Here is a 25,815-nt window from a genome sequence, read left to right on the forward strand (position 1 = left end):
ATGAAAGAAAGTGCACAATTGCCATCCAAGTATATAGTAATACTAGTGATAAGATGCCTAGTTAAAAATTAAGGCAAAGGGACAGCCCATAGGAAAAAGAGCATAAAGTGGAGTAGTGCAAAAAGTAGGAGATACTTAGCCCAGAAATGGTGAAGTCAATCTCAGCAGCACAGCAGGGAACAAGCAATCTCCTCAGAGGACAAGATCTCACTAGTTCCGCGAGAGTCACCTCGCTTTATCAAGGAGAGAGGATGTATATATTACTATATACTTGGATGGCAATTGTGCACTTTATTTCATAATCTTATATATGTGATATTTGTTTGTGTGTGTGTGTTTTTTTTTTTTTTTTGCACAGGTGGTTATTGGTCTTGTATCACATTAGGTTGTATACTGAACCCGAGTTCTCCCCCTGTTGGGCTCAATATTGAGCCTACTGTGGGGTTTTTTTTATCTGACAGCAGCATTGTGTCATTATACAATATATTGCATTTAGAGTGATTTCATATGCAGCAGGGATCATGTTGGAATATTTGCTTGGTTTTTAAATGGTTTTATTCTTAATTGAATCATCAGTACTGTGATTATTAATATACCCAATGTTGAATAAAGATTTTTGTTATACTTTTTCAAATTGTGCTGTGGGAGGTGCTATTTTTTAAGGGCTTTCTTCCTCTACCATATAATTGCTCTTGATTTGAGCCCTAGCACACACAGTTATTTGGTGGAGGTGTTGCATACACTCCCTAGAAACTAACTGCTCTTTCCTTAGACCATATTCCCTCCAACAGACCACTGTTTCGGCCTACATGAATTTTCTATTGCCAGAAGAGGGAGCAGTAAAAATTGAGGAGCAGTCGTGTAACCATGAAATTGTGGCTTAAATCAAGTATGTGTGAATATTTTTTTTAATCCTTAGCAGTTCAAACTGTGGAGTAATAATTATTATTGTGTATTTATATAGTGCTGACATCCTCTGCAGCACATTACAGAGTCCATAGTCATGTCACTAACTGTAACACAAAAGAGCTACCAATCTAATCATTACCATGGTCAGCATAAGAGCCCTAAACTTAATTTAACCACTTCCCCACCCTGGTCATTTTCACAGTTCAGCTCTGATTACTTTAGCAATAACTTTATCAATAATTATCACAACTGAATGATCTACGTATTGTTTTTTTTCAAGACAAATTAGGCTTTTTGTGGCTGATATTTGTTTTTAGTAATGACCTTATTTTCTGTGCATTTGAAAATGAAAATAAGGGGAAAAAGTGAAAAAACACACAATTTATCCACTTTCATACATTATAGCTTTAGTGTAAACACCTCTATTGTACATTAAACCCAAACATTTTATTTATCTATCTCTCCTGTTCATTTAAACAGATAATTTGTTTTAATATGTATCAGTAACACAATGTATATACCTTACTCTCTTGTTACATCTGTCTGCTCCTGGAATGTTTAGTTTACACTTATTTGCTAATAGACCCTGCCATTAAATTCCCTGGGAGGAGGAGAGGGGCTTGCTGTCATTCCTTTACAAATGTGTAGCATTGTTATCAGCTCAGAGAAAAATAAACAGTGTTATCTAGGATTTTGTAGGGAGTAGAGTGCACAATGCAGAGACTTATTTTCATGTCATCATTGAATGCAAGTGGTTAAGATCATATTTTGGAGGGGAAGGGAAGTGTCTTTCCAGTATGTGGAAACCCACGCGAACATGGGGAGAACATACATACTAGTGTGCCCAGAATTACCCTCCCAGCCTCCCACTCTGTCCCTTAAAGAGAACCTGTACTGAGTAAAAATATTTAAAATAAACACATGAGGTAACTTCAAATGAACATTACATAGTTACCTCGCCATCAGTTCCTCTCAGAAGCTCACCATTTACTTCTGACAATAATCCCTTCCAGTTCTGACAATATTTTGTCAGATCTGAAATATATCAGTTGCTGTCAGTAAAATAGCAGTTGCTGTCAGTTATAGCTGAGAGGAAAACAGATGTACCAGGTAATGTCCATGTTTCCCTATGGCTCAAGTGGGCGATGTTACAGTTTAACTGTGTGCTGACCAGAAAGCTGTTTTGGGTAATGGCCATTTTCAAAATGGAGGACGGAAAATTCCCTTGATCACAGTGAACAAACAGGACCCGGGACAGGAGAAAGACACTGAGGAGTAGACTACATGGAAGGTAAGTATGACTTGTGTATGCTTATTTTGACTTTTAATCTTCACTTCAGGTTTTCTTTAAGCTGTACAATTAAATGTTACCTAACAGTGATCAAAACTCAATCTCTTGAATGGCAGTTCAGACTTAGTTCTGTACAAACATATTGCTAGACTAGAAGCTAACAATGTGTTCTGTTGCCATGGAGGGGTGGTGGAAGTACGACCGCAAAAAAAAAAAAAGAGCAGGCAGGAAAAGAGAGAACAATGCCTTTAGCCAGTACTCGGCCGAGTCAATCCACCAAGGCGGACGGTCCGCCAATGCATCAAGGGGGTTTGTAAGCTGCTGTACATACACTAGTCATACACGTGTATGAAGTTTTGTTTGGACAACCTTGTCAAGCAGACAGCTCTGATTAAGCTTTGGAAGTTCTTTGTGGTTGTGAGGAAACGCGGAAAAGCCGCCGCGTGTGCCGAGAGCTAGGCGGCTGACTCCGCGTCCTACGCAGCGGTTTGCACGCGTCTGGCGGTGTGGTGGAACACGGAAAAGCCGCCGCATGTCCTGACAGCAAAGCGGCTGTTTGCATGCAGCAGCATGTGCTTGGTGTGGCTGGGTCTGTTAGTGCACCTAGACAGATGGAGAGCTATGCATGCGCGAGCCTGAATGCAGGACCTTTATACCAGCAGGGGAAGTGTCAGCTGATCATTAAGGTCAGCTGACTCCTGTAGGACTCATGATTGGCTGAATGGTTCGGGCGGGGCAGCAGAGTCCAGCAACTATATATTCTGCTGCTTGTCAGTTGCTGGTTGTCTGCCATTGCTAACACTTGCGTGAAGGCACTCAGACCTTAGTTAGACCCGACAGTGTGCCAGAACCGGCTGGAGCTGGGAATCCACACTGAGTCAGATTCTTGATAGCTTTATGTACTAATTGTATGGTATTATTTGCTAGACCAGTTCCAGGGTGCTGAGATCAAGGCCCTCACACCCCAGACTAGGAATACTGTGTATCTTCTGTGTATTCTCTAGACCAGTTCCAGGGTGTTGTGAATACGGACCTCACACCCAAGACTAGGGAACTGTATTACCATTTATGTTATGCTCCAGACCAGTTCCAGGGTGCTGAGATCAAGGCCCTCACACCCCAGACTAGGAATACTGTGTATCTTCTGTGTATTCTCTAGACCAGTTCCAGGGTGTTGTGAATACGGACCTCACACCCAAGACTAGGGAACTGTATTACCATTTATGTTATGCTCCAGACTAGTTCCAGGGTGTTGTGAATACGGACCTCACACCCAAGACTAGGGAACTGTATTACCATTTATGTTATGCTCCAGACTAGTTCCAGGGTGTTGTGAATACGGACCTCACACCCAAGACTAGGGAACTGTATTACCGTTTGTTATGCTCCAGACTAGTTCCAGGGTGTTGTGAATACGGACCTCACACCCCAGACTAGGGAACTGTATTACCATTTATGTTATGCTCCAGACTAGTTCCAGGGTGTTGTGAATACGGACCTCACACCCAAGACTAGGGAACTGTATTACCATTTATGTTATGCTCCAGACTAGTTCCAGGGTGTTGTGAATACGGACCTCACACCCAAGACTAGGGAACTGTATTACCATTTATGTTATGCTCCAGACTAGCTCCAGGGTGTTGTGAATACGGACCTCACACCCAAGACTAGGGAACTGTATTACCATTTATGTTATGCTCCAGACTAGTTCCAGGGTGTTGTGAATACGGACCTCACACCCAAGACTAGGGAACTGTATTACCATTTATGTTATGCTCCAGACTAGTTCCAGGGTGTTGTGAATACGGACCTCACACCCAGACTAGGTTGTGTATTACTGTGTTACGTTAGCCCAGTTCAGGGCAAAGCCTTACATATTAGCAGCAGGGCTTCCTGCGTCCCAGCCTTGGTCCCTCGCTCAGGGGTCCACAGGCTACAGGAATATCACCCACCGCTCAGGGGTGAATTCCTCGGGAGTATAGGCCGCCAGCTCCGCTGGTGGTCTTTACTCAGAGTTGTTACTGTTGCACCAAACACTTACACTCTCCCTGGTGTCTAGAGGTTAGACATATCTGATTATTGACGATTCCGCAGATCCTCAATAATCGGGTATATCTGTATTCTTGGGGATACTGCGGATCGCCAAGGATCAGATTCTCTCTCTGGTTGCTGACACCGATCGTTACAGTGGTATTACAGAAGATTTTGTAAACAAACCGTAAAAATTCATCCAAATAATGTACGGGAAAGCAGAAGTATATGATACCGGATATGTTAAACATTTGTAAACACCCAAATAGCCTGCGGGTCTCCCAATCTCTTTTATCTATAAAACAGTCAGCAAGGATGATAAGGCGACACTAACAGATAAACACTGGTTGATCAAGGCAGCATATTTCATCTTTTAGGGCTTCTAGAGCCCATTTTTATTCAATTACATCTTTCACTAATAGCCATTACTGCCCATATAGAGGCCACTTATCTTCAGATTAGGCCATGCATGTTGAAAATGTGAATCTGTGCTGCAGAACAGATGGCATGGCTTCTAAATGATTAGGACACTGGCCTCTATATGCCAGAAATGGTATGTTCAGCATCCTCATTAAAGTTTCATATTTTTTCATAAATAATAGGAGTAATATTACATAATGTTCACAAATAGGCTCAGCCACTCAGGTGATCACTGAGCAAAGGACATGCCATAGTGCATCAAAAGGCATATCCTAATGCTGTTCAACTGTGTGCAGTCTGAATTTCCCATGTACACAAACTGTACAGCTTAATGGAACATAATACTGCTATTAAGAATCAGAATAAGAATAATAATTATTATTATTTACAGGTTTCGGTACACTCTTCCCAAAATATGGAATTATTAGTACTAGAAAATACAATTAGACTAAATAATTTTGTCATGAAAGGGCCACTACATGAAAATCTTGATTACACCACTCTCCTATGAATTACCATAAATACCATATAATAAACATTTAAGAACAAGGGGCCATATGCATTCAATTTTTTCACCTAAAAATAAGTAATATTTTAAAACTGGTCAATAAACTGCCTTTTAAATCACCAGCAAGCAAGAAAATACTTTTTGGTACGCTTTCAATTGCAAAATGCTGAAAATGTATTCTAAATAGAGATGGGCCGAACGGTTCGCCGGCGAACGGTTCCACGCGAACTTCGGTGGTTCGCGTTCGCGTCCCGCTGGCGAACCTTTGCGGAAGTTCGGTTTGCCCCATAATGCACCTTGAGGGTCAACTTTGACCCTCTACATCACAGTCAGCAGGCCCAGTGTAGCCAATTAGGCTACACTAGCCCCTGGAGCCCCACCCCCCTTATATAAGGCAGGCAGCGGCGGCCATTACGGTCACTCGTGTGCTGCCTGCGTTAGTGAGAGTAGGGCGAGCTGCTGCAGACTGTCTCTCAGGGAAAGATTAGTTAGGCTTAACTTGTTCCTGGCTGGCTGCATACCTGTTCTGTGAAACCACCACTGCATACCTGTACTGTGAACCCATCACTGCATACCTGTTCAGTGAACCTGCCACTGCATACCTGTTCTGAGAACCCATCACTGCATACCTGTTCAGTGAACCTGCCACTGCATACCTGTGAACCCACCACTGCATACCTGTGCTGTGAACCCATCACTGCATACCTGTTCAGTGAACCTGCCACTGCATACCTGTGCTGTGAACCCATCACTGCATACCTGTTCAGTGAACCTGCCACTGCATACCTGTGCTGTGAACCCACCACTGCATACCTGTTCTGTGAACCCACCACTGCATACCTGTGCTGTGAACCCACCACTGCATACTTGTGCTGTGAACCCACCACTGCATACCTGTTCTGTGAACCCACCACTGCATACCTGTTCTGTGAACCCAGCACTGCATACCTGTTGTGTTCAGTGAACCTGCCACTGTCGCTGGAATTCGACCCTGCTCATGTTCTCCCGCCTGCTAGAACAGAAGAAAGCCGTCACCCACTACCTCTACAACTACAGTAGAATGAAACAGTCTTGGAAGATGGGGATGTTCTGGCCCGACAACTGGACACTGATGAAAAATGCATGCAGGCTCATGCGGCCGTTTAAGGAGGTGACCAACCTGGTGAGCCGCAGTGAGGGCACCATCAGCGCCTTAATTCCCTACGCTTACTGTGTTTGCTGTGCGTAGAGTGGCAGATGAAGCTGTGAATGAGCGTGACCAGGAACCGTTACGGCAGGAACAGGCATGGGACCAATTTTCATCAGACCCAGCTGTTTCCTCAACACCTGCGGCAGCACAGAGGGGGGAGGAGGAAGAAGAAGAGAAGTCGTGTGCAGAAGACGAGTCAGACTCAGAGGATGATGAGCAAGGTGTTTCTTTGGGGGAGGAGGAGGAGGAGGGGACAGCGGCAGGAGAACACCCGCAGCAGGCGTCGCAGGGGGCTTGTGCTGCTCAACCTTCCCGTGGTATTGTTCGCGGCTGGGGGCAGGAGGTTGACTTACGTGACGTCACTGAGGAAGAGCAAGAGGAGATGGAGGGTACTGGATCCGACTTTGTGCAGATGTCGTCTTTTATGCTGTCCTGCCTGTTGAGGGACCCCCGTATAAAAAACCTCAAGGGGAATGAGCTGTACTGGGTGGCCACACTACTAGACCCTCGGTACAGGCACAAAGTGGCGGACCTGTTACCAACTCACCGGAAGGTGGAAAGGATGCAGCACATGCAGAACCAGCTGTCAACTATGCTTTACAATGCCTTTAAGGGTGATGTGACAGCACAACGCCAGCAAGGTACCACTGCCACTAATCCTCCTCCCGTGTCCACGCAGTCAAAGACAGGACGCTCCAGCGATCTCATGGTGATGTCGGACATGCGGACGTTCTTTAGTCCAACGCCTCGCCGTAGCCCTTCCGGATCCACCCTCCACCAACGCCTGGAACGGCAGGTAGCCGACTACCTGGCCTTAAGTGTGGATGTAGACACTGCTGTGAACAGCGATGAGTAACCCTTGAACTACTGGGTGCGCAGGCTTGACCTGTGGCCAGAGCTGTCCCAATTTGCCATCCAACTTCTCTCCTGCCCTGCCGCAAGCGTCCTGTCAGAAAGGACCTTCAGCGCAGCTGGAGGCATTGTCACAGAGAAGAGAAGTCGCCTAAATCACAAAAGTGTTAAGTACCTCACCTTTATCAAAATGAATGAGGCATGGATCCCGGAGGGCTGCTGCCCGCCCCAAGACTAAGTCAGTCCCCGCACACACAGCATCTCTGCCTGCACGCCGTGTGACTGGCTGCCTGGGCTGCCCCAAGAAGACTAAGTCGCTCTCAGTCCCTCCACACAGCATGTCTGCCTGCAGGCCGCTTGACTACCTTCTCCGCCACCACCAACAGGGTCCGGGACTCCAGGCGGATTGCTGAATTTTTTAGGCCGCTGCTAGCAGCGGCCACTGTAATAATTTTTCTGGTGCGTGTACATGACTGCCTAATTTTTCTGGCTGCACTGCGGGCAGCTGCAACAACAAAAGAAAAGGCATGTACATGCGCCCATTCCCCTTCATGATCATTACCTTGCCGTGGTGAAGGGGCTTGCGTATCACAATGAAGCAATGACCGGCGCCTAGATGAGTGTCTCAGGGGGCACACAAAAGATAATAAGGTCGTTGCTTCATTGTGGTCAGACCAAATTTGATCAGCTGGACAGTCACTGTTCTGTCATTCAGCTACATCAGCCAGGCGACCATATGGGCTGTAAAGCCACCAAAACCTGCACTCTCGCCATGGTGCGCACCAGTCCAGCACGGCCATCACTACACAAACAGCTGTTTGCGGTGCGTTACACGGTGAGTTTGGTGTGTCAGTGTGAAGCAGTACCTTAATTACACTACCTGATTGATGTATACACATGCAAGATGTTTTAAAGCACTTTAGGCCTGTCATTTAGCATTCAATGTGATTTCTGCCCTTAAAACGCTGCTTTGCGTCAAATCCAGATTTTTCCCCGGGACTTTTGGCATGTATCCCACTCCGCCATGCCCCCCTCCAGGTGTTAGACCCCTTGAAACATCTTTTCCATCAGTTTTGTGGCCAGCATAATTATTTTTTTTTTCAAAGTTCGCATCCCCATTGAAGTCTATTGCGGTTCGCGAACTTTAACGCGAACCGAACGTTCCGCGAAAGTTCGCGAACCCGGTTCGCGAACCTAAAAGCGGAGGTTCGGCCCATCTCTAAATTTCTAAATAGAAAATGAAAAATGATCTCCTAAAAGAAAAGTCAGGAGGAAAAGTGTTCTGCAATTGGCATGCATGGGCAAAACTGCCAGCTGCCCTCCTTCAAAAAAAAATGTTACTCCTCTCCCCTTTCAAGTTACTGTATTTAGCTACCCTACATCAGGGGGGCGGGGCTATACGGCCCAGTTTCTGTACTTAAGATGCAGTGCAGCAGTGGCAGAAGAGTGCCATATGTTACCTGCTTCTGGCAGTGGTACAGATCCTCCTCAATCCTCTTCAGTGTACAAGCATCATACAGCCTATCACCTTGCGGCTCTGTCCCTGCAGGTCATGTGACAGGCAATCAGACATCAGGAGTCGCATGGTGATATTTTGTATAGCCATACATTATAGCAAATAAAAAGCTATTTAGTATTTTACAGGACAAATAAAATGGTTGTTACTTCCCCCTTGGATCCAATACTCACAGGGGTCACAGTGAGTTAGCCTGGGCAAAAGGTTTACATCACAGCCCTTTCAAAACTCATCCATCTTATTCTTTCCCTCTCCTTCACTAGCAGTGATGATCGTAATCCGCTAATTTGCACCATATGTAATTACGATTTGGACATTCAATTGATGTTGTGCAATCCATTAGTAAATTTGCGTAATTGTCACATAATTTCGTGCCAACATGGCTAATAGCAAAGTTCCCATACATGCTATTGTCACCATGCATATGTTTAGGAGAATAGTGGGAATAAGTAAAAAAAAAATTTAAAAAGACTCTGTACTTTTTGAGAAAATCAATTTTAAAAGTGTAAAGGAAAAATGTTTTTTAAACTGTAATTTGTCTGAGTTTAAAAACCATTTTTCCTTTGCATTTTTAAAATTGATTTTTCAAAAACTACAAGGTCTTTTTGAAAAATGTTGGGAACAATGGAACATATGAAGGATTTGCTATTAACCACTAAAGTCAGCACAAAATTACGTGAAAATTACGCAAAATTGCAAAATTAGGGTTCCTGATTATGTTTGCAAACAAAATGAATTACAGTTTTTCCCGGAATTTTGCATTGCAATGTTGCATGCAATTGTGCATTACAGTTATGCAAAATAATGACTAGGCAACATTTCTGCTCATCACTATTCACTAGCACTTTTACCACTCTCTTATCTTCCTTTTCCCTTACGCATATAAAGTGTACATCTCAATTCTAATAATATTCTGTTCTAGTGCAAAATTTTCAATAAGGTTATGGACAATAAAAAGATGCGTTTTCAAAGCCCAGATGCAAGTGGCTAAAATAAGCCAAGAGTATAATAGACACTATATCACAGCGCAGACAGGATGTAGTGAAGAGCAATAACTCAGCACCGAGATTAGACAAGAAATATGGGAAGAGTTAAAGGGCACCACAGAGAGGGAAGCAAATGCTGATAAATGGACTCGGAGTACCGGCTGGTTAAATGGGAGAAAATGATGACTGCAGAGTTAAAACACACTGACTTCCTCATCTGCATTGAGGAAAATGGTCTAATGAAGAAAACATGCACCATTAGACGCTGATCACTGTATACAAAATGCTCCAGAGAACAGATGAGAAAAGGAGAGGATGACATAAGGAGAAGTAGCTATTAATAAAAGTGACAACAAGTATAGTTATAAATATTAGTGAGAACAGAAACATATAACCCAAGTGTATATTTTTCATAGTAGAAGAGCAGCAGAGGTTAATCCATGGAACTGTAGCACATGTCACTGGATAAGAAGTGGCAGTACACTGGGCTGATTGGCCCAAGGTCATATTTGCTGTAGCAGACACTAGAATTCAGGCTTAACAGTAAACCAACAAGCTGGAAAATTCAAGGCCTCTGAGGGTTATTTGCTATAAAAAGACATGGCATTGGAATGTAGTCATGGTGTAGTGATATAATGAGTTGCAGAACAAGTGTGCAGTGCTCCCTCTGACATGTACACTGTGTACTCTTAATTACAACCTTATGTATTGTTTATGCAAGATAGAAGCTAAACGCTTAGATCTAAAAGGTGTGCAAATTTGGGATGTATGTGAACCGCATTTTATACATTGACCTGACTTACTCTACCAGGCATGATATGACAAGGCAGGAAAAATGTTTGGCCAGTTAAAGGTCCCTGTATCGCGTACATTTAAAATGGGTACTTCTGGAATTTGGGCGCCCAAAGATGATGTCCGCAAGTAGAATATCAATAAATAAACAATTATGTACTATGAATCACTGAGTTATTCTGATACTAAAATATTGGTAATCTTTACCAGTATTTTACGATGGCCTAACCTAACATTACTCTCATACAAGCCCTCCCTCTCGCTCTTGATGGATAACCCTAAGGACCCTCACCCCGCTGATGCCTAACCCAAAGGATCCCCCCACTGGTGCCTAACCCTGGCCAACGCAGCAGTGATGAGCAGGGCACGTAAGGGCAATTCGGGGCTGCAGCAATTGCCAGACCCCAAAATACATCTCCCAAGTTGCAATGACTCAGAGGGGGGATAGTATTTTACGCTTTTGGGGATTTGAGCGGTAGCAAGGTGAGCTGTCATTTGGCTCACCCTGCGCCCAGCTCACCGACAGCATACATATACGTACACCGGGCCAATTCTGAACCATAACCCGATTATTTGGGCACCGCCATCAGCACCCATGTTAATGGCCATGATTAGCAATCCATGATTACAGGTAATTAGGTGGCCTTTAAAATAATGTTTTTTGGGGCAATTTGCTATACAAACTGTGACTACAAATAGCAGGTGCTAATTTGTGGCTATTCACATAGGTGCATATGGCGGTTCCCAAATTACACAGCCATCTATGACGCCCAAATGAACTGCTTCCCCTGTATCTGGGTAAGAGCGCTGTGGTTTGCAATAAAACTGCATTCACACTACAGAATAATGACCTGTTTCACACATATTCTTTCTTTCTTCACTAATTTCTTTACATGTATACAAAATGAAAAGGTTCACTTTAGTTGAATCAGGTAAAAAGGGTACAGGAGCCCTTATGGGAAAAAAAGGGGCCGCTATGGGCGCCTATTATAAAAGCTGCAATTAGTGGCAAACAGAAATTTGGACACATGGAGGTGGCTTCTATCGGCGATGATTTCCAGCAAGCAGGGTACATTTCAGCACCTGGAGCCGCACGATAGAATCGCGGGCACCGGTGGTTTGCAGAAATACAAATTAAGGCATTTCGTAGCAGGCGCGGAGCCGCATATAATGGCTTTGCGGTAGAGAGGGGTTAAGGTTCTGGAGGGGCGATTAGGATTAGTCGGCATGGGAAGGCTAGTGTTAAACTTCATACACATGGCGGATTTTTGCAAACGACCTGTCGTTTGAACGTCCAAACAACGGGTCATTTGGATGTCAAATCCGGCGTGTGCACTGTCTGTCGTTCAGCTGATAAGACTGGACTTGAGCGATCCGCTTGGTGGATCGCTCAAGTCCAGTCTTATCAGCTGAACGACAGACAGTACACACGCCTGATTTGACGTCCAAACGACCCGTCAAAATCCAACGTGTGTACGAGCCTTTAGGCACCACCGGAAGAGGTTCTAAGGGTTAGGCACCACCAGGGAAGGTCTTAGGCTAAGGCACCACCCCCTGGGTCTTAGTGCTAGGCACCACCAGGGGGGTCTTGGGGTTAAGAACCACAAGGGGGTGTCTTAGGGTTAGGCATTAGTAGAGGTAGTGTCCTGTGTTAAAGTAGGGTTGGTTTAGCCAAAGTAAAATATTGGTAAAAATTACAGATATTTTACTATCGGAATCCAGCAGTAGAAGATTGCTAATTTTAGCAATATTCTACTAGTGGCAATCCCCTGTGCCTTTTTTTCCCAGACACCACTCTAGTTACACATAGTTAATTAGAATCAGAATTGGATTTCATTGGCTAGGTGTATTCACACTTTCACAAGGAATTTGGCTTGGCAGGTGTTCAATAAACACAGGCAATATAACAATCAAGCAGACAATATAAGAATGATTCGCAGTGTGTAGAGTTCATTACATAAAATATACAGCCTGCGGTGTACTGGCCCATATTGCAGCAGCTCCCTTAGTCCTGGCGAGGTTTGTGCACTTCATCATTAAGCAAGGCTAATGCTTCGGGCATAAATCTATCTGTATCTCTGGAAGTTTTGTTTCCTTAATGGCTATCTTTTTGCTCCTGCTGTGGTAGAGCTCCTGTCGGGAGGTTAAACTGCAGCCAATAATCCTTTATGCTGATCAGATGATTCTCTGCAGTTTCACCTGAGTCTCCTTTGTGGTGACTGAGCTAAACCTCACAGTCACTGGAAAAGAGAGGACTGATTTTATAATAAGTGAATAAAAACTGCACTATTACTGTCTGGTAGGCTGAATTTTGTTCTGATGTCACATCCTCTGCTTAAAGCAAATCTGTAATGCGACAAACAAAAAAGTTACTTACCTGAACAGACAGAAGCCTCTGGATGATGGATCAGAAGACTTTGGAGCATCCAAATACTTGTCTCTACTTAGGTCAGAGGAGTAGCTATGGGGGGAGGGTGGGGGCAAGGGGTACATCTGTCCCCGGGCGCAACATCTGGGGGCACAGTTACAGGTTTTACTTTCCCTTATGCGTCCCCAAAGAGTCTATGAAAGATTTTGGAAGGATCCAATCTTCTCCTCGCTTCCTCCTGCTCTCTGCCCCGGAGTTTTGTTTTATTTTATCTCTCTACTGTAAGCAGCGCTTGCCATGTTTGTATCAGCAAAGTAGATCATGTGTATTTCTGTGTATCTCCCAACTTTTTAATGCCTAGTACACACAATGAAATTTCCTGTCAGGTGGATGGGTAAAATTGATAATTTCTGCCATGTCCGATCTGCTACAGAAGGAGAACAGGATCAATATTTTGCAGTGCTGATCTGAAAATCGATCCTGTTCTTAATCAGGTGCAGAGTGGACATGCAAGAATTTATTCTAAAACTCAAACATCTCTGGGAAAGCATGATGGACCCCCTTATGGTTCACACCTTGCCACGAGGGGGCATAAAAATTGACTTTGTCCCCGGGTGCTGAAAACCCTAGCTACGCCTCTGACTTAGGCAAGTATCTAATGTTTTTGTTTGCAGGGTTATAGGTATTCTTTAACTACCAGTAGTCTTTGGCCCCTTACTGGTACAAAAAACGAGACTCACCAAAGTCATGCCTCATGGACTTATCGATCTTACCATTTGCGCCACTCTCCTGCTTCTGAAGCCCATTCGCTCTGCCATTGCCAATGAAATTGGCTCCTGACCGTCTCACGGAGCTCTGCTGTCATAGTGACGGCAGAGTCTGTTGGCTGTAGTGGAAGGACAGCAGCTCGATTGGCAGCAGTGACCGGTCCAGTGACGGTATTTTAAATCTATGCCCTTGCAGGGATAACAGGTCCCAAACAGGGCTTAGATTTCAATTAGCCTGGTCTGGAACTGGTTAAGGTTCCTGTGAATGATCTTGATTGTACAATTTTACCACTTCTATGTAATATGAAGGACTACCTAAACTATCCATTCAGAGTATATTCACAGTTTACTCCCCTACTACATACATTTATTAAAGTTTTACAATCAAGCCTGTATCATTGATGGGCACCTTTAAGGGTGTATCTAGATTGTGTCATTCATGTCATTCATGGCTGGACATTACACCATTCCCCATCTCCGACCACCACCTCATCACCTTCACCCTCACTCCATCCAGCACTCCCTGTCCCCCTCCCCAAACTGGACGTTGGCAGAGAGATCTGCGCAACCTTGACCCTAATGTACTAGCCACACCCCTCCACTCTCTCTCCTCCTCCCTCCCCAGCCTAACCTGCCCCAACGAAGCGGCAGCTCAATACAACAGCAACCTCTCCGCAGCTTTAGACCATGCTGCTCCCCTGACATTTCGTACCAACAGTCGCCCCAACCTCCAACATTGGCATACTGCCCTCACAAAAAAACTACAAAATGAGACACGAGCTGCAGAACGCAAATGGAGGAAATCCCGCCACAACAATGATTTCCTGGGATACAAGACCAAGTTGCAGACGTACCATACTGCCCTCGCTGATAGCAAACAGATATACTTCACTCGCTTGATCGCTACCCAAGCCTCCAACCCACGTCGTCTTTTTGCCACCTTCAATGCCCTACTTAACCCCACACCTACCCCCCAATCTCCACCCTCTCAGCCACTGACCTATCTAATTACTTTATCAACAAAATTACAACCATCCGGAGGGATATTTCTCTCCTCCACTTTATCGCCCCCGCCTCCCCACCACATCCGACTCCTGCCTCTTTCTCATCCCTTACCTCCTTCAATCCTGTCACGGTGGAGGAAGTCAACCAGCTGCTGGCAACTTCACCTGCCACTTCCTGCCCCCTAGATCCAGTCCCATCTGATTCTCTGCGCCCACGTTTTTCTGATCTGGCCCCTGTCCTCACCCACCTTTTCAACCACTCCTTCTCCACCGGCATCTTCCCCTCCATATTCAAACAGGCTACTGTGCTTCCCCTGCTAAAGAAATCTTCACTTGACCCTGCTCTGCCATCCAACTACCGCCCAATCTCTCTCCTCCCTTTTACCTCAAAAATTCTAGAATGCCTGGCCCACCAACGCCTGACCAACTTCTTTAACTCCAACTCCCTTTTCAATCCCCTGCAATCTGGTTTTCGCACAGCCCATTCTACAGAAACGGCCCTCACCAAAGTGGTAAACGACCTTGCCCTTGCCAAAGCCGAAGGTAAATACTCCATCCTTCTCCTCCTGGACCTCTCCTCGGCATTTGACACTGTCGACCACTCCCTCCTCCTCCACTCCCTGCAGCTAATGGGCATTCAGGACCTAGCCTTAGCCTGGATCTCCTCCTACCTCTCCAACCGCTCCTTCACAACATTTTTCAATGGCTCCTCATCTACTCTTACACCCCTCTCAGTTGGTGTTTGTGACGGATTGCGGAGAAACCGCCGCACGTTCTGGCAGTGAGGCGGCGGAATCCACGCACAGAGCGGCGGTTTCCCCGCAGCAACATGCTTCTGGTTTGTCTGGACCTAGTAGTGCACACTGATGGAGAGTTACACGTGCGCGCGCCGCAAGACAGGCTCTTTATGCCAATAGGAGAAGGGTCAGCTGATCGAGGCGGTCAGCTGATCCCAGCTCAGCAGTTGATTGGTTGATGGGAGCTGGGCGGCGCTGGGGAGCGCTTTACTATATATATCTCTTGCTGTTCAGTTGCTGGTTGTCTGGCGTTGCGAATACCTACAGTATGTGTTAGCACTCAGACCTTAGTCAGATCCTTCTTTGTGGTGGAACCAGGAGGACCTGGGAATCCACACTTGGCCAGTTCACTGTATTATTATCTGTGTTATTCTCTAGCATAGTTCCAGGGTGTAGAGACCACAGACCTCACACCCCAGACTAGAAATATTGTATCTCAGCTGTGTTATTCCTTAGACCAGTTCCAGGGTGTAGAGACCACGGACCTCACACCCCAGACTAGGAATATTGTATATCATCTGTGTTATTCCTTAGACCAGTTCCAGGGTGTTGAGACCATGGACCTCACACCCCAGACTAGGAATATTGTAAATTATCTGTGTTATTCCTTAGACCAGCCCCTGGGTGTGAGACCACGGACCTCACACTCAAGACTAGGCATTATTGGATATCTGTTTATGAATTGTATCTCTCCTGACTTCTGTTTTCTGATTCGGTACCTTTGCACATCTGATCTACTGTTACAGATCCTGCCTGTCCCTGGTTACTGAATCTGTCTCCTGTCTCTGTACTTTATCTGCCTGTGTGTTGCCGACCCGGCCTGCCCGACCCTTCTGGCTGTCACCCAACCTTTGGGTGCTCAGTCCTCCTGCAGGGGTCCCATGCTCATCAGAGGGGGGCCCTGCTGCAAAACCAGTCGGGAACTCTCCCTCCTGGAGCCCTTGACTGCAGTAGAGTCTTTCTCTACTTATTGGACCACCTGCTACCCCGGTGGTTCAATTCCAACTGTTACACCAAACACTTACACGCTTCAGGTGCCTAGAGGTTAGTACTATATCTGTATTATTGGTGATTCTGCAGATCATCCATAATCAGGTATAGATCTGTATTCTTGGTGATACTGCAGATCACCAATAATCAGATTCTCTCTGGTTGCTGACACCTATCGTTACAGTGTTCCTCAAGGTTCCGTCCTAGGACCACTACTGTTTTCACTCTATACTGCCTCAATTGGCAAAATCATCTCCTCCATGGGTTTCAATTACCTCCTGTATGCCGATGACACCAAGATATATCTCCACACCCCAGATCTCTCCTCCTCTGCCATGGACAAAGTCTCTGCCTGCCTCACATCCATTTCCTCCTGGATGGTTGCCAGGTACCTGAAGCTTAATTTGGACAAGACTGAGCTTCTAATATTCCCACCCCGCACAGCTGCACCCCTCCCAGATCTGCATGTCACTATTGAAAATAGTACCATCCGCCCTACCTCCCAAGCCCGCTGTCTAGGCGTTACTCTGGATTCGGAACTTTCCTATACAGCCCACATCCAAGGTATTGCCAGATCCTGCAACTTCCACCTCCGCAACATCTCCAAGATCCGCTCCTACCTGTCCCCTGACACCAATAAACTCCTTATCCATGCCCTTGTCCTCTCCCGCCTAGACTACTGCAATTCGCTTTTGTCTGGCCTCCCCTCTAACCATACAGCCCCACTTCAATTGTTAATGAATGCGGCATCCAGACTGATGAATTCTTCTAGCCGCAGCGCCTCTACAACTCCGCTCTGTAAAGCACTACACTGGCTCCCCATCAGCTTTAGGATCAAGTTCAAAATCCTGTGCTTGGCCTACAAATCAGTGCACAAGACCTGCCTGACCTACATCTCTGATCTGGTCCACAGGCACATACCAGCCCGCCCCCTCCGATTCTCCAATGACCTGCGCCTAGTCGCACCACGCATAACTCAGTCACATGCACGATTGCAGGACTTCACCAGGGCTGCCCCTACTCTCTGAAACTCACTCCCACCAGCCGTCAGACTCGCCCCCACCTTTAATACCTTCAAACAAGCTCTCAAGACTCATCTCTTCAGCACCATAATATGTCTGTTAGACACCCTCTCAAAAGATGCACCTATTGTCTCTACCCCACCCTTTAGATTGTAAGCCTCTGGCAGGGCCCTCCTCCCTAATGTATCCAGCTTGATTATGCAATCTTACTCACAACCATCCCTCTTGTAGACTCGAACAGTCTCTATTTTGACCTACGACACTGTATTGTTATCAAATCATTTGCATGATCTTGTTTTGTTGTGAGTTTCCGTATGTTCTACCTGTATGTTAACCCATTTATCTATTGTGCAGCGCTGCGTAATATGTTGGCGCTTTATAAATACAATAAATAATAATAATAATAATGGGCTACCCATAAAACATTTGATTTTATGCCAATTTAACAAAAACTGAATGTTTTAGTTGTATTGTGTGTGGCCACCTTACAGGTGGAGAATGTATGCATTTGTTTGCATGGGTTTTTGCTAATGTTCTACATTAAACCCTTATTTGGGAATGTGACCTGGGTGACCCTTAGACCTTTATTTTGTTGTTCTTTTTTTGACCTGAGACTGATGAGCTCTCCTAGAATGATAAGAAAGGAGTCAGGGTATTCCCTTTACAGATTAGGGACTGGATTCAAGCTTTCCTGCAGTGTATTCCACATGCAGGTCTACTGTGGAATGCACACACCAAGAAGAATAAAGAAGGAGAACTCACAGAGGGAATAAATGGATCTGCAGCTAATAAAATATGTTCCTAGCTCAAAAGAGCATGTTTTTTCCAAAGTAGTGATACATTCCTGTACCATCGTCTAATAATATACAGTAGGAAAAATCTTCCCGTGCTTTAATTTGATCTGAGTGCAGGGGGTCCCACTCCCAGTCAGCTCTGTAGAGATTAAATACATTTAGCTGTAGTATATCATCTAGGACTGGCTTAGATAATCAGATTTCGTTAGAGCAGGAAGTAGCTAAGAGATAAAATTCATCTTTTGTCCCAGCCAGCAGCTGCAGCTTCTCTAGTTTGTTACAAATTGATCTGAGTTGAATTCCTGGGATTGGTAAGCAGTCTTTTGTGCCAAGAGTATACCTGAATGCCAGCATGATTACCTCCTCTCCTACACCTCATTGCTTGCTCTAGTAGTTAGGATTCCCAGGAGAATATGTTTTGTATTGCCAGAGACAACCTTGTATCAGCAATGTTCTGAGTGCTAAGTAATTGTCCCCTGGAACAGAAAATCTTACTTGGGTTCGATCCAACAGCATAAAAACACACAAAAAACGGACAGAGCAGCTTGTAAGGTTGACAATCCGGGTGCCAACGATGATGCTTTCAAATGCATGGTACTACAAGTACAGGCAAACTACACTCCACATATGTAGGGATGATCAACAAGAAGCAAATAATTTCCGAGTTCATGCAGGATTATGTAAATTTGTATGCAAATATATGCAGCTTGAAAATGGACCAATCAATTTAAACCTGGGTGGAACTTAATTGGTCCAGAGTTTGCATCAATTCTAATATATTAGCATTCTATTGATTATTCTTGCTCATAGGATAAGTGACTTCTCATCATAAATTGGCCCAAGACTGTGGTAGGGACAAGAGACTATGAAAATATCAGGAACTTCAGATAAGGAGCTCTGCTCATGGGCAGTTAGGACCCTGTAAAGTAGTGTGGGAAATAGTAGCATAGGATAAATGCATACAAGTAATAAATGTCACAAATGCTGGGACTACTTTAAAATGAAGGTCTTACACTCTGATGAAATGAAAGCAATAAATCTAGTCACTATAGTAAAGTGTCCAGTACAAAAAAGCCCATAAGTAACTCAGCCCAACAGACTCAAATAATATTTTATTATACTGTATGTGTGATCACAGGGACAGAAGAAGTGCATAGGCTGCACTGTATGATGTTTCCATACATGCACTGCACTACACCACAGGATTGCGATGGATGGTTGCATGAATTTTGGCACAATCCAATTCATTACAAATGAATGGGATTGCAAGCACATCTGGGAGAATTGCATCACCACGGCCACCTACGTTGCAAGTGGAAACAAGCCCTAAACCTCACTGATAACTGATTACTGGCCACAGAACTTGTTTGGCTGAGAAACACCTCTGAGTGCAGACAATACATTAACCATTTAACGGCAATGCATTGTACTAAAACGTCATGCTTTTGCCTGTTAATGGCAACATGACGTTTTAATACGTTGCGCGTTCCCGCAGCCGCTCCGTGCGTGTGCACGCCGCTACCGCCGCCATTACGGTCGGGATCCTGTGCTGAGTGATTGGGGAAGAGGACCGAGCGGTCCTCTACTCAATCGCACTGCCTGGAGTGAATGGACGCGACCGCAAACAGCGGCTACATCCATTCACAAAAACAGGAAGCTGTTACAGTTGAATAAATTGTAAAAAAAAAAAAAAAAAGTGATCACTTCCTATACGGGAGAGTGTTCACTAGCGCCATCTTGTGGTCAAAAAGTATATTACACATACATACACAAGTACATAAATACTATTAATAAAATTAATAAACTTACACTTCCAACCCTCCCCCCCCCCCCCCCCAAAAGAAAAAACACTTGTAAATAAAAATCAGCTTCAAATAAATAAATAAATAGTTGCCTTAGGGACTCAGCTTTTTTTAATCTATATTTTATGGGGGGAAATTAATTTTAATTTATTATATAGGGGCTTGTAATTATGGCCAGAACAAAAAAAAAAACAAACAGAAAAATAACACCTATATTTCAAAATAATATATTGTTGCCATACATTGTGATAGGGACATAATTTAAACCGTTTAATAATCGGGACAACTGGGCAAATAAAATGTGTTTGTTTTAACCACACGAGAATTTTTAATTTTAAAACTATAATGGCTGAAAACTGAGAAATAATTATTTTTTTTCATTTTTTTTTAGTTTTTCCCCCATTAAAACGCATTTAGAATTAAAGAATTCTTAGCAAAATGTACTACCAACAGAAAGCCTAATTGGTGGCGAAAAAAACGAGGTATAGATAATTTTCTTGTGATAAGTAGTAATAAAGTTATTAGGGAATAAAAGGGAGGAGCACTGACAAGTGAAAATTGCTCTGGTCCGTTAGAGTAAAAACCCTTGGGGGTGAACTGGTTAAAAAGGGTCAATAGTTAGAGAGACTAGCCTGTGAAACATAAAAAAACTGTTGTGATTCACCTGTGACAATAATAACTTTAAACTGTTTTTTTTATTCGCTTTCAAACACAAAATCTAAATATGGGATTCAAGCAAAGTCCTAATCAGAATTAGTGCTATAGATACAATTACTCACCAGTTTATTTTCATTTCAGGTTTGCTTTAAGAGCGAGTCACAGAACAGTCAGTGGGGTGATTTAAACCAACTCTATCAAATGTGTTTATAGATCCAGTTAAACCTCTCTTACATTAACAATCGTTAATGTGACTGCTGTGATTTCTCATCTCCCATGCAATAAAGAAAATCCACCTGTCGAATAATTTCCTAAAACATTTAATTTATTATGCACGAGCTTAATGAGAGTGACATCAAGGTTATAGTAAAGGTTTCCAGTCAATTTTCAAAGTAAGCGTTTGAGCATTAGGTGAAATTATTATGGTGCTGTATTGTTCGAGGAAGAAGGCAATTTGTTATTGTGTCTTGGAGCTAATGGGTAATACAGTATGTTAATTGTTCCAAGGGACTAATAATACAGTAAAGTCATTGGCTCTCTACAGTATTTTTCAGCGTCTCATGTTTAATCCATTAAAGCCATTAAATAGATCTGTGGTCCAATACTGCAATCGTTCCAGTGCGTTTACTCATTGCAGCTCATTTTTCCAAGTATGTATTGATGGTTAAGCAGGCAAGCTGTAGGGAAGCAATGAAAAAAAAAAAGTAGCTAAAATGTTTTTACCTAAAAATTGTTTCCGCTCCAAGCCTAGTAAAATATCTGCACACTCCCTTCTCATGTGCATGTTTTTTTGTCTACTAACGTTGGACTGCCTACTAAGAAATCAGTCAGAAAGAGTTCATGCTTACTGCTGAAATGTGACTTAGGGCCCTGGTACACTGGAGAACGTTTTGAGAGTTCTTTTTTTTTTTTTTTTTTAAAGTTTCCATTGACAGCAAAGCGTTTTGTTTTTTTTTTAAATCACAATTGCGGCTACTCTACTGCAATTTTATCACAATTTTCATGCCAGTCAATGGAAGTTTAAAAGCTCTTTGGTATGCCAGAGCCCTTAAGCCTGAGACCCATTATCAGCACTTTTCTGAGTACTTGTGATATATGTGATCTCACTTGAGGGTGTGATTTTCAAAAAAAATCCATATATATTATATATATATATATATATATATATATATATATATATATATATATATATATATATAGACACACACATACACACACACGCATATATATATATATATATATATATATATATATATATATATATATATATATAGATAGATAGATAGATAGATAGATAGATAGATAGATAGATAGATAGATAGATGGATATACACACACACATATATATATATATATATATATATATATATATATATATATATATATATATATATACATATATACACAAGCATACATACAGTGGGTTGCAAAAGTACTCGGCCCCCTTGAAGTTTTCCACATTTTGTCCCATTACTGCCACAAACATGCATCAATTTTATTGGAATTCCACGTGAAAGACCAATACAAAGTGGTGTACATGTGTGAAGTGGATCGAAAATCATACATCATTCCAAAATTTTTTTACAAATAAATAACTGCAAAGTGGGGTGTGCGTAATTATTGAGTCAATACTTTGTAGAACCACCTTTTGCTGCAATTACAGATGCCAGTCTTTTAGGGTATGTCTCTACCAGCTTTGTACATCTAGAGACTGAAATCCTTGCCCATTCTTCTTTTCAAAACAGCTCCAGCTCAGTCAGATTAGATGGACAGCGTTTGTGAACAGCAGTTTTCAGATCTTGCCATAGATTCTCAATTGGATTTAGATCTGGACTTTGACTGAGCCATTCTAACACATAGATATGTTTTGTTTTAAACCATTCCATTGTTGCCCTGGCTTTATGTTTAGGGTCATTGTCCTGCTGGAAGGCGAACCTCCACCCCAGTCTCAAGTCTTTTGCAGTCTCCAAGAGGCTTTCTTCCAAGTTTGCCCTGTATTTGGCTCCATTCATCTTCCCATCAACTCTGACCAGCTTCCCTGTCCCTGCTGAAGAGATGCACCCCCCGAGCATGATGCTGCCACCACCATATTTGACAGTGGGGATGGTGTGTTCAAAGTGATGTGCAGTGTTAGTTTTCCGCCACACATAGCGTTTTGCATTTTGGCCAAAAAGTTCCATTTTGGTCTCATCTGACCAGAGCACCTTCTTCCACATGGTTGCTGTGTCACCCACATGGCTTGTGGCAAACTGCAAATGGGACTTCTTATGCTTTCTGTTAACAATGCCTTTCTTCTTGCCACTCTTCCATAAAGGCCAACTTTGTACAGTGCATGACTAATAGTTGTCCTATGGACAGAGTCTCCCACCTAAGCTGTAGATCTCTGCATCTCGTCCAAACAGAGCTGCTTGAGATATGCTAAATTAGATTTGGACAAGCCAGCTTCATTTTGGAACAAGGTGCTGTGGACTGATGAAACTAAAATTTAGTTATTTGGGCATAACAAGGGGCGTTATGCATGGAGGAAAAAGAACACAGCATTCCAAGAAAAACACCTGCTACCTACAGTAAAATATGGTGGTGGTTCCATCATGCTGTGGGGCTGTGTGGCCAGTGCAGGGACTGGGAATCTTGTCAAAGTTGAGGGACGCATGGATTCCACTCAGCATCTGCAGACTCTGGAGACCAATATTCAGGAATCAGTGACAAAGCTGGAGCTGCGCTAGGGCTGGATCTTTCAACAAGACAACAACCATAAACACTGCTCAAAATCCTCAAAGGCATTCGTGCAGAGGAACAAGTACAAAGTTCTGGAATGGCCATCTCAGTCCCCAGACCGGAATATAATTGAAAATCTGTGGTGTGAGTTAAAGAGAGCTGTCCATGCTTGGAAGCCATCAAACCTGAATGAACTAGAGATGTTTTGTAAAGAGAAATGGTCCAAAACACCTTCAACCAAATTTATGCACCTGCCTAATTTTGTTTAAACAATTATTGCACACTTTCTGTAAATCCAATAAACTTCATTTCACTTCTCAAATATCACGGTGTGTGTCTCCTATATGATATATTTAACTGACATTTTTTTTATCGAAACAACCAACGATTTACACTGGAAAATCATGACAATTAACAAGGTTGCCCAAACTTCCGCACCCCACACAGTATATATATATATATATATATATATATACACATATATATATATATATATATATATATATATATATATATATATATATATATATATATATATGTATATATATATATATATATACTGTGTGTGGTGCGAAAGTTTGGGCATATATATATATATATATATATATATATATATATACACACACACACACACACACACACACACACACACACACACACACACACACGTAAATGTATATACATGTACTGTATATATACACAGCTGACTTCTCCCCCAAAAAGTCCAGGTCTGCTTTGAAAATAAGTCCCGGCCCCCGCCGACGTCACGCCACCATTGCCACACTGATTGGCCACCGGGTCCCCGGAATAAGAGGGGGATGTGGGGATCCCGGCGGCCAGAATAGGCTGCAGATCGCCTGGGACAGAGGCTGGAGTCCTGCTGTGCAGCGCTGATCACGTGCGGGACTCCAAAACAGAAAAAAAAATTCCCTACCCCTACCTGAGCTTGGACATACCACTCGCAGCTCATTTTTTCTACCCCAAGCTCAGGTTGGGGTTACTGCCAGGGAGGTTAACGGCTTTTAACATAGCTTCAGTATATCTACATCCTCTGTGACTTCATCAAAGCCACGAGGACGTAGATATAGGATTTCCACCAGAAGCAGTGCTTTAAACAATTTGGCACGTTCCCATCACAGCCTGCTTATGGACTAATTGGTCAAAGGGAACTGCCCGGTCATGCACAGTCCCGCGGCTCTGGCTTACAGCGCATGTGCGAGCAGGTACAGTTGGCTATTGTGCAGCCATATACAAAGAAGAGGAGCTGCATGGCCCCGATCTGATTAGCGACAATGCATTGTCTCTAATCTTTCGGGGGGCCGGGCTCAGCGATGGGGGACATTAGAATAGAGAGGGAAGCCTCAATAGGATCCTAAGGCTTCCCTCTCTTTAGGTAAATATCTGGTTTTGTGTACCCGAGCCTCAGCTCGAGTACAGTTTAACCTTTGCTTCCGTGAAAGCAGGAAGTTGCCACACTGCAGATTTATTGTGAGAGTTCTGTGAGCTGTAATAAAGATTTTTTTCTTTAAAGGTTATTATGCTGTTGCTTATCTTTTAGAGCAGAGAGGATGTTCTGAGTCCAGATTTTGCTTTAACTTCCACTAGATTCTGCTACTCCCATCCCCTGTGCTACATATGAGCTAGCAGATTTCTGTTGTCTCTGTCCAAAAGTTTTACTCCTGCTTCCAGAAAAATCACACACCAACCTTGTTTTATAATCCTAACAGATCACACATTTAGGCCTTACATTTTCTTTTTTATGTATATTCAGGGAAATAGATATCCACAGTTAAGCCTTCCAAAATTGGTGGCTTAATCTTGAAATCAATGAAAACATGCGACTCCCAAGGTAAGAAAAAAGTAGCAGACTTCACAAGATGACTCGGGTTTCTTAGGTAAGGGAGATATAAATAAACACATCGTCTATACTCATACATCTTTAACTTTGTTCTTTTCATCAGAGACACCAGAAACTGCTCTTGTTACAAGTGAACTAACTCCTTGCAGCCTTTTATCAACCACAAAAGGAGGTCAAATGGATGATTGGAAATCCAAGGTTCTACTGACAGAAGGCTATGCCACTATAGAGTCCCAGCGAAGCAAACAGTTCAATAGCAAACATGCCCTTGATTTCCATGAGAGCTAAGCAAGACAGAACATTTTCTGCCATGGACACATTCTTATAACACCACGGCTGTTATAACACCATAATAGCAAGGAGAACAAGCAAAAGTGTCACTGAACTTTTTTGCTATCAATACTACAGTAACAATACTATAACTGTGCTTTAGTTAAATACAAATGTAAACAATTTCTTACTCTGAAAATCATCTTAATGTATCGTTATTGGCTGTATCTTATGCATGGCTTTGTACTAGGGGTGGGAGGACCTTCAGACAAGG

At 43.3% G+C, this 25,815-nt stretch overlaps 1 protein-coding gene and 1 long non-coding RNA gene across 7 annotated transcripts in view; one reads left to right on the forward strand and one right to left on the reverse strand.

The window, feature by feature from the left end:
- IL1RAPL2 (interleukin 1 receptor accessory protein like 2) overlaps nucleotides 1–25,815 on the reverse strand; it is a 1,439,628-nt gene that overhangs the window by 1,109,163 nt on the left and 304,650 nt on the right. The gene's annotated exons all lie outside the window — the stretch shown is intronic.
- On the forward strand, nucleotides 743–25,731 carry LOC137529099 (uncharacterized). The gene is made up of 2 exons (XR_011023581.1): nucleotides 743–889; nucleotides 25,375–25,731. It is a non-coding gene; the product is annotated as an uncharacterized lncRNA (long non-coding RNA).

The sequence above is a fragment of the Hyperolius riggenbachi genome, chromosome 8, assembly GCF_040937935.1.
Source record: "Hyperolius riggenbachi isolate aHypRig1 chromosome 8, aHypRig1.pri, whole genome shotgun sequence".
NCBI lineage: Eukaryota > Metazoa > Chordata > Amphibia > Anura > Hyperoliidae > Hyperolius > Hyperolius riggenbachi.